This window comes from Gymnoscopelus braueri (genome assembly GCF_963280865.1).
Source record: "Gymnoscopelus braueri genome assembly, contig: SCAFFOLD_76, whole genome shotgun sequence".
NCBI lineage: Eukaryota > Metazoa > Chordata > Actinopteri > Myctophiformes > Myctophidae > Gymnoscopelus > Gymnoscopelus braueri.
In genome coordinates, this window is record NW_027660851.1 from 84156 (window position 1) to 93943 (window position 9788).

The following is a 9788-nucleotide window of genomic DNA, read 5'->3' on the forward strand; positions in this document are numbered from 1 at the left end:
TGTGAAAAAACATTAGGCCAATTTATTTTATTTTTTTTCCCATGGTACGTACAGCCAATGATAACACCATAACCTGATACGCCCATATATAGCCATGTCACTATGTGTGTTGTGACATGTTGTGAGCTTGTAGATTGGCTATTTTCAAACATTTTAATACTTTTACTTTTGTTACTTTAAGTTCATTTTGATACCAATACTTTTGTACTTTTACTCAAGTAAATCTTGAATTCCAGACTTTTAATTGTAACATAGTACTTCTACATTGCAGTATCGATACTTTCACTTAAGTAAAACATTGGAGTACTTTTTCCACCACTGGTTGAGGATGTTAGAAACCAAAACACCTACTCTTGTTGACTGGGTCTGTAGAAAAGATGGCTTTTCTTGCGCGATTCTGTATCCAGACAGTTTGTCTTGGACAAACAGAGTCAACACAAATTCTGCACCATGGTCAACGCGAACTTGATCAAACACACCATATTTGAGAACTGCGGACCTGTGAAATAGTATGTGGTGGGAGTGGGGGAGACACAGTGCATCAAAAATTACACATTTCAGTCAGCTGACTGAACTCTCTGAGTGCCAAGAACAAGTTAGCACGAGTATTTTTCTGAATGCCCTGAGTGCTAAGAACGAGTTATCACGAGAAAAAAATAAAATAAAAAAATATATATATATTGATAGAGTCATTTCATTTGATCTCTTATCTTAATTATCATAATGTGTCTAGGGTCCTTAACCTGGTTAAAATGTCCTATTAATAATGCCATATGGGCCTATACCTCAGTCCTGTTAAAAGTACTCTTTACTCTCAGTCTCTGTCTGCCAGCCAAGGTCAAATCCATGCTACAGGCTTTCTGTGACAATCTTGTTTTGGGAACACGGTATCTGGGTGTTCTTTTCCACACTAATCCTTTCTTACAGCTGTCTTACACCCATGTCACCAAGCCTCCACTGACCAGTGGGTCAGAGTCAGATGTCAAACCTGTTGACCCAGACATGGGGACGCTGTTGTCCAGAGATAAACTGTCACACCATCATCCTCCATCATAATCTACCATCATCTACCATCATCAGACGACGACGTAACCATCGCTCTCATCCAATCCGAGAAGTCCACCTTCACCCGGAACCTCATCGATGTCACATCCTATGATGTCATATGTTTATGTTACTGGACTGTTAAAGCCTCGTGCTTTCTCTGTTACACTACGGAGAGATGGACGGCCGATGTTGCGGACCATACCTGTGATATACTGTAACCTTCTAATGTCTCTCTGATCTGAATACAAACATGTTTCCTTATACCCTTGGTTGCCTGTCTGAGTCTGGTTTTTCCTTATTGTCTCCGTGCTACAAGTATCTGTACTTTGTGTGGGTCATAAGGTGAAATTCAACTCCAACAATTGGTCCTTCGAGCCGGATATGTTTGAAATATGGTGTACGGGGGGGAACTGCTATTATCAGACTCTCTTTCCCCGGCGGACCATATATATATATTTTTTTTATAACTTTTTTTATTTCATTTTTAAAGACAATACAGTGTTAGACAAAACAAAAAACACCACGAAAAATAACAAAATAAAATATTACAATAACCGAAAAAAGACAAACAAAAACACATTGCTAGGTTTGCTGATGCAGCTATCTTTCCAAACACCCTCCAGGGTCTAGTTCTTACATCAGCCCATCTGAGAATATGAATGGAGTCCATATTTTATCATAGATGTCCAACTTTCCTTTAATTTTGTAGTGTAAGTAATCTAGAGGTATATAACTTGATATTTCTGTCTTCCATTGGGCTAGTGTTGGGGGGGAAGGGGCTTTCCAATTTACAGCAATACATTTTTTTGCAGCGATGAATGCCAGGTTGCTCAATTTTCTTTGGTAACTGTCACCATGTTTGAAATTACCTAACAAGCAGAGGCGAGGGGAGGGCATCAGCCTAAGGTCAAGACAAGAGGACATAAAGGAACATATATCTTCCCAAAACGGGACAAGTTTGTGGCAGGACCATAACATATGTAGAAAAGAACCTTTTTTTTTCTTACATCTCCAGCATAGAAAGGACATTTCTGGATGCATAGCGTTCAATTTCACTGGAGTATAATATGTTCTATGTGCGATCTTAAATTGCAAAAGTTTATGTCTCCAATTATATGATTCGGAATGTATGCTTGACCATATCTGTACCCACTCTTCCTCACTGATGCCCTCTCTCACATCCGTCTCCCATTTTGTTTTTGTAGCCAAAGTATTAGCTGGAAAAGCCTCGATCATCCCATGGTATAATTTAGACAATAATTTTACTGGTTTTTCTGTTTGTCTCAGGATCCTCTCCATTGTAGAGGGTTCTGGTTCGTCAAGTGTATGTTGTGTGGACTGAATAAAACTTCTTATTTGTAAAAAACAAAAAAAATATGAATTAGGTATGCCAAATTTGTCTTGGATTTCTCTAAAAGAAAGCAAAATTCCGTTTTTGTATAAATTTATAAAAGTTGAAATACCTTTGTCCACCAGTTGCTTAAATATACTACCATTGAAGATAAAAGGTAATGTGGGGTTTTTCCAAATGGGAGCATAGGGTGATAGAGGTCTTCTCCAGTTCAAAAACTTATGGACAGAATCCCATATATTTACAGAGTGGAGTATACACGGGTTATTTGTTATTTTTTTTAGATTTTTCATTCCACAGTACAAAGCATAATTTAAATCCAGCGGTAACATATCATGATTTTCTATTCTGACCCATGCACATGGTTCACTAAACCATTGTTTTAATGGCTTTAGTTGTGCTGCCCAATAATACAATTTCATATTTGGAACCCCGAGCCCACCCAACTCCAAAGGGAGGTACAATACATTTAAACAAACTCTAGAAACTTTACCACTCCAAATAAAAGACGAAAATAAAGATTGGATTTTCTTAAACACATATTCTGGGACCATTATAGGAAGCATTTGAAATAAGTATAATAGTCTAGGTAAGACGTTCATTTTTAGAACATTTACACGGCCTAAAATAGATATTGGAAGCGTCTGCCATCGTTTCAGGTCTGCCTCTATGGATTCAAGTATTGGGACATAATTTATTTTGAACAATTCTTCCAAGTTATCTATAATCTTTACCCCCAAATACTTTATATGGTTCATTTATATGGAGTCCATTTCCACTGAAACCGGTTCTGTAAGGAACTACTATCAAAATTGGAAATGGGCATTATTTCCGTCTTTTCCCAGTTGACTTTGAAGCCAGATACTATTCCATAATTTTCTAACAATTCTAATAAAGCTGGTAATGATTGTTCTGGTTTCGATATATATAATAGGATATCATCTGCGTATGAAGACATGACGTGGTATTCTGCTCCAATACCTATTCCTACTATCCTGTTGTGAGACCTGATCTTAATTGCTAATGGTTCGACAGCGAGCGCATATAGGTAGCCCGAAATCGGACACCCTTGTCTTGTTCCTCTTCCTAGATAGAATGGTTCAGAAATCTGACTGTTGGTCTTTACAGATGCCTTCGGTGACTGATAAAGTAATTTAATCCAAGATATAAAAACTGGGCCAAAATTAAAATATTTTAATACCTCCACTAAGTATCTCCACTCTACTCTATCATACGCTTTTTCTGCGTCTATCGATACTACCACCATGGGGGATTTATCCGTACGAGTATGAGATATCACGTTACAAAATCTTCGAATATTATCTGATGAAAATCGACCTCTCATAAAACCTGTCTGATCCGGATGGATAAGACTTTGTATGACTGTCTCCAGACGTATAGCCAACATCATAGTGATTATCTTATAGTCAACATTTAGTAATGACACAGGTCTCATAGATGAACAAAGGAGTGGATCTTTATCCTTTTTTTAAAAAAGAGTAATAATAGCTAGTTTCAGAGACTCAGGTAATTCATTTTTTTTTAACGCTGTTTCTATCATATTCAAGAGTGGATTCAAGATCTTTGTCTGAAAGCATCTGTAAAACTCAACAGGCAAACCGTCACTTCCGGGAGATTTTCCATTTTTCAATTTATCAATTGCTTTTGTAATCTCAACCTGAGAAATATTTTTATCTAATTCTGTCTTTTCTATTGTGGATATAGTAGGGGAAACCATTCCATCCAGGAAGCACTGTATGTCCTCCACAGAACCATCATTTTCAGACCTATAGAGTTCTTGATAGAAAGATCTAAATGTTCCATTTATAATCAAAGGATCTCTTGTAATGCTTCCATCTGGGCAGGTTATACTATAAATAGCTCTTTCCTCCTCTGCTTTTTTAATTTGCCATGCAAGTAATTTGCCTGTGCTTTCCCCATGTTCAACATGGTTCTGTTTGGCTTTTAAAATAGATATTTCAGCTGCTGTAGTGTCTAAAGTACAAAATTTTAATTTTGCTTGATTTAATTGTTGTAAGGTGGCTTCATTTTTATCATTACTATGTCTTATTTCCAATTCTTTAATTTCTTTTTCTAAGACAAGCGTCTCTTTTTTAATTTTCTTTTTTAAGGAGGAGGAGTAAGAAATGGTACAGCCCCGACAAAAAGCCTTAAAAGTTTCCCAGATTAATATGGGACAAGTGTCCTGTATCTGGTTAGCTTCCATAAAAATATCTATTTGATTATTCATGAATTCTATAAAATTTGTATCTGTTAGTAATGTAATATTGAAACGCCATGTTCTAGTTGGTTTTATTGCAGTATTGAGTTGAATATTAATCAGCAAGGGAGAATGGTCAGATATAATTCTAGGTAGGTACTTACATTCTAAAGTGCAATTTATAAGAGTGTTACTTATCATAAAAAAATCGATTCTTGAGTATGAATCATGTACTTGGGAATAATACGAATATTCTTTCTTGGCAGGGTATAATGTTCTCCATATTTCGCATAAACCTATATCTTTTAAATTCTCACTTAGCACTTTGGACACGTTGGAGACAGGATGTCTCCGACAGGATGTTGTATCAAACTGATGAAAAATACAGTTAAAGTCCCCACCCCAAATAATAGGTTCTCGATAAGAAGACAATTTCAAGGTCAAATCATTTATAAATTTGGGGTCGTCATAATTAGGACAGTAACAATTTAGGAGAACAATTTCTACATAATCGAGAAAGCCTTTAACCAAAACATAACGACCACATGGGTCAATCACACTTTCTACTAATTGAAAGTTTACCCCTTTTTTCATTAAGATTGCTACCCCTCTGGATCTAGAATTGAAAGTAGAGGAAAAAAACATCCCTTCCCATTTGCGCTTGAATTTGTTGCTCTCGGTTATTGAAAGATGTGTCTCCTGCAAAAACAAAATATCTATTTTATGTTCTTTTGCATGTGATAAAACACGATTTATTTTTACTTGCTGATTAATCCCTCGAACATTCCATGTTGCAAATTTAATATTCGCCATTAAATCGTTTTAATCCTGCCAGGATCGAATGGTGAACATGATGGCGCTTTACAAGGAATGGCCGAAAAAAAAGGGGAATTCTTAAATGTAACAAAATCTCTCCTAGAAGCTACATATTTTAAAAGAGACAGGACTCTGGATGTGGTTAGTTTTAGCAAACTGCAATTGGGCCTAGCAAAACACATAACACACATAACATGTACCCACCACCCACCCCCATCCCTTTAACCCTTTTAATATTTCCCGCATGAAAAAGAAAACACCTGTACCTCTGTACAGGTGGGAGCTATCTACTGTGCCCGTGGCCTATCATAATTAAGTAATTTTTTTTACTTTTACCTTAAACTTGTAATCCTCAGGTAATAATAAGAATGATAATACAGATTCAATAATAGCTAACATAATAATGGCAACAACAAAAAAGAAGAAGAAAAAAAAATAAAAAAAAAATAAATACATATATGGACATAATGATAATAATAAAAAAAACTAAATCATACATACATATATATGCATATCTTCCGATTTTATCTATTTACATTTTAATCAGTTTGTTAGGCTTCTGTAAAGAACGGAACGAAAAGTCATGCCTTCTTACTGTGCAAAATAAATTACAGAGTGGTTGAGGGAGGGAGAGAGGGAGATCTATAGGGTCGAGGGAGGGGGGGGGGAAAATACAACATAATGCTTTTCTTTTCAATGAGTATAGACCTATGTATAAATATTCTCAATTTAAATCAGTTTGTTAGGCTTCTGTAAAATACGAAACGAAAAAAGGAAGAGAAAACAGTAGAATATAAAATAGGGAAAACACTCCTATCAAAGTTCTAAAGCCCAGTATATCTAAATTAATTGTAATAAAAAGAAAACTGTTCGCAATGAATAATTACAAATAATACAGAAGAAGAAAAAGTATTTTACACTAGGCCTATGTAATATTTTAAGTTCACAGGTCTCTTAGTAAAATCCTCCGCTAAAAGTCTTTCCCATCAAAGGGGGTTGCAAAAAAATAAAAAAAATAATAATGTTTACCATCAAAGTCATTATTGATCAAAAAGGGTCATTCCTTTTCTTTCCTTCTCTCTCCCCTTCCCACCCACCCCACCGCCCTCCGTTCCTTTCCTCCCTTTCTTAAATCGAACAGTAGAAAAAATAATGTCTGGTTTAATCACCAGGTATACTTGACATATATTATTAGTAGGCTATGATGTAAATAGAAACGAAAATGCCCAAGACTAAATATGCCTATAATGCCTTACATCATGCCTTCTTACTACGCAAAATAAATTACAGAGTGGTTGAGGGAGGGAGATCTATAGGGTGGAGGGAGGGGAGGGGGAAGAAACACAAAAAACAGAACATTTTTCTTTTCAATGAGTACCTCTTACAGACCTATGTGTAAATATTCTCAAATTAAATCAGTTTGTTAGACTCCTTTAAAAAACGAAAAAAGAGAAAAAAGTAGAATATGAAATAGGAAAAACACTCCTGTCAAAGTTCTAAAGTCCAGTATATCTAAATTAATTATAATAAAAAGGTTTGAAAAATAAAACAAAAAAACTCTTTATAATGACTAATTATAGATAATTAAAAAAATAATAATACACTAGGCCTATGTAGTATTTTCAGTTCACAGATCCCATAACAAAATCCTCCGCTAAAAGTCAATCAAGGGGGGTTGCAACCAGGTGTTTACCATCAAAGTCATTATTAATCAAAAAGGTTTGTCCTCTTGATACAGCCTAGGGTCACGTTAACTGGTCGCAATAATACTCACAGTCTGATGCGTTGGGGCCTGGTGTTGGTGGTAAAACAAATTCCAAACATTGTTCTTTTTCTGGCCTCTCTTTTTTTTCTCCCTTTCCCACCACCCACCCCACTGTCCTCGTAAAAGATAATGTCCAGATAGTTTAATGAATTGATTTGCAGCGGCCTGGTGTTGGCGATGAAAAGAGTTCCAAACATTGCGTTCTTTTCCTGTCCTTTTTTTTCTCCTCTCCCTTCTCCACCCACCCCACCGTCCTCTGTTCTTCTCCTCCCTCCCTAAAATCAAACTAAATAATGTCCAAATCTGTGCAAATAAGGAGGGGGAAAAAAGAAAAAATAACTATCTAAATCTGTCTGGTTATAAAAATAAGCTTAATGTCTCTTTCCACTTTAGGTCCCAATCTTCTTGTTAAAAAAATGTAACGAAAAATTGTGAAAGGTTTAAAAAAGAAAGAAAGAAATATATCTGTATTAAAATGGAAAAAAATAGAAAAAACCTGGATTAATGCTTTTGGCTCTTCTCAGGGTCCATTGGGGATACGGTAGAATCCATGGTTATTCAAGTGTCTTCATAAATGTTGTTGCTTCTTCTGGAGAGACAAAAGTGATGTCCTTTCCTTTCCATGTCACACATAATACAGCTGGTGAACGAAAAGTAAATGGAATACGTTTTTCCCAGAGCTGTTTTTTTATTGAGACAAACTTCTTGCGCTTCTGGTAGGTTTCTGTAGGCCAATCCGCTGAGATAAAGATTTTATCCTCTTTGTAGAATACGGAGTTGGATTTGCTCGCTTGAATGGCTAAACGTAGGGTTGTCTCTTTCTCTCTGAGGTAGAGAAATCTGGCAATCATGCTTCTTGGTCTTTCGTCCCCATCTCGTTTTGCTCCAAGTCGATGTGCATATTGTATTGTCAGCTTAGGGAGCTTGTCTTTACCCAAAATCTCTGGCAAAGTGTTTTCCAAGAAGCCCTCCAGCTCTCTAGTTCCACAGCTTTCAGGAAAGCCGTGAAATCTGAGGTTATATCTGCGATTTCTGTCCTCCATATCGATCATTTTTAATTCCAGCTTTTTAATTATTTCACCTTGGATTTTCACCATGTCCCTCGTCGTCACGTTGGCGTCCTCTTCATTACTCACTCTTTGTTCAATCTCGGTCATTCTCTTTCCAAGTGCAGTAATTTCCTTCTGAACTTTTTTGACCTCTGTGATTACATCTTTTATTTCTGCAAAAATGCTTTTATTTCCTTGGCGCATTTCAGCCAACAGCAATGGTAAATCGATATTTGCAGTATCCATGCTGTCGTTGATTGTTTGTTTCTTCAATCTGGTGCTAAATGCCATTCAACTTCGACATACTTTGGAGTAAAGTTGAATTAGTTGGTAATGTGCTCATACAGACTTTCAAAAAGATGAAAAAGCGAAGATTATAAGGTTATTTTTCAATAATCATGCCAAACGGGCTCTGCTCCACCTGCCTGCGAGTACCTGGCAGCCATACTGGAAAATCGTTTTCTTTTTTGATTTTTTTTTGAATATTTTAATACGTATCAAACGAACCAGCCTTGGGTGTAACGACTTATCACTTCTATTCAGATGAAGGTTAACTTTGAACAGTATCACAATTTATTTTTGTTTTGGACCTGGACGCGATCGCTGGACCTTTGGACTGGACCCTCGACATGTCTCAAATTCCACATGGTCCAGCCATCGGGGTCGGGATCCCTGAACCAACATCAGATTTGATGAGTATATATTTTTATTTTTTATTGTACCATGGTCCAGTGATTGGGACCTCCATGTAACTTATCCCTGCCTTGATCTGATGAGTATACCTTTTTCTTTATTGTCTTTACCGAACCATTTGTCTCATAATTATCAGCCTGTTTGTAAATTACTGTTTAACACAACTCCGCTAGGGAGTGAGTCAAGTAAAAATGTTTTATCACCTTTTATCCCTGGGAGAACATTCCTGAATGTCTCATAAATTCTCTTATCTACCTGGGTCATTATATAGTTTGTCTTTGTCTCTGTATATGTTTATGAGACCACCGGAGACACCCCGACGTTTTTTTACACAGATGTTTGACTATCAGCTGTTACTATCAGTTATTTGTCTTTATTTATATATATATTCATGTCAAGGCGTCTAGAATAACCCACAATTCAACTTGGGTGTTCGAGCAATGCATGGCTATATATATAAATATATGGATTTATTTTTTTGTACCTCGAAATACCACTTTTTCACGCTTTGGTTTTCGGTGCGGGTGAATTTATCTAATATTAGTTTTACACTAGGTGGGGGGTTTGTCTGTGTGCCTGCATGAATATATCCTTACAATTGTCATAATGTACTAATTTTCCTTCTATACTGATATTTGACCTACCAGATTAACCCCTGTGGTATAGCCCTCCTTTTACACTGCCTATTGGCTATATGTGGGTTAATGTTACAAATCGGGTCTCATATCAGCCCACAGAGGAGAGTATTCCAGTGTTGCTCTCCTATATCCTGGCTACATTTACCTGCTAGCTACAGGTAACACCATGTATACAGATCTGTGTTTTCAATGTCAGTACAACATTACC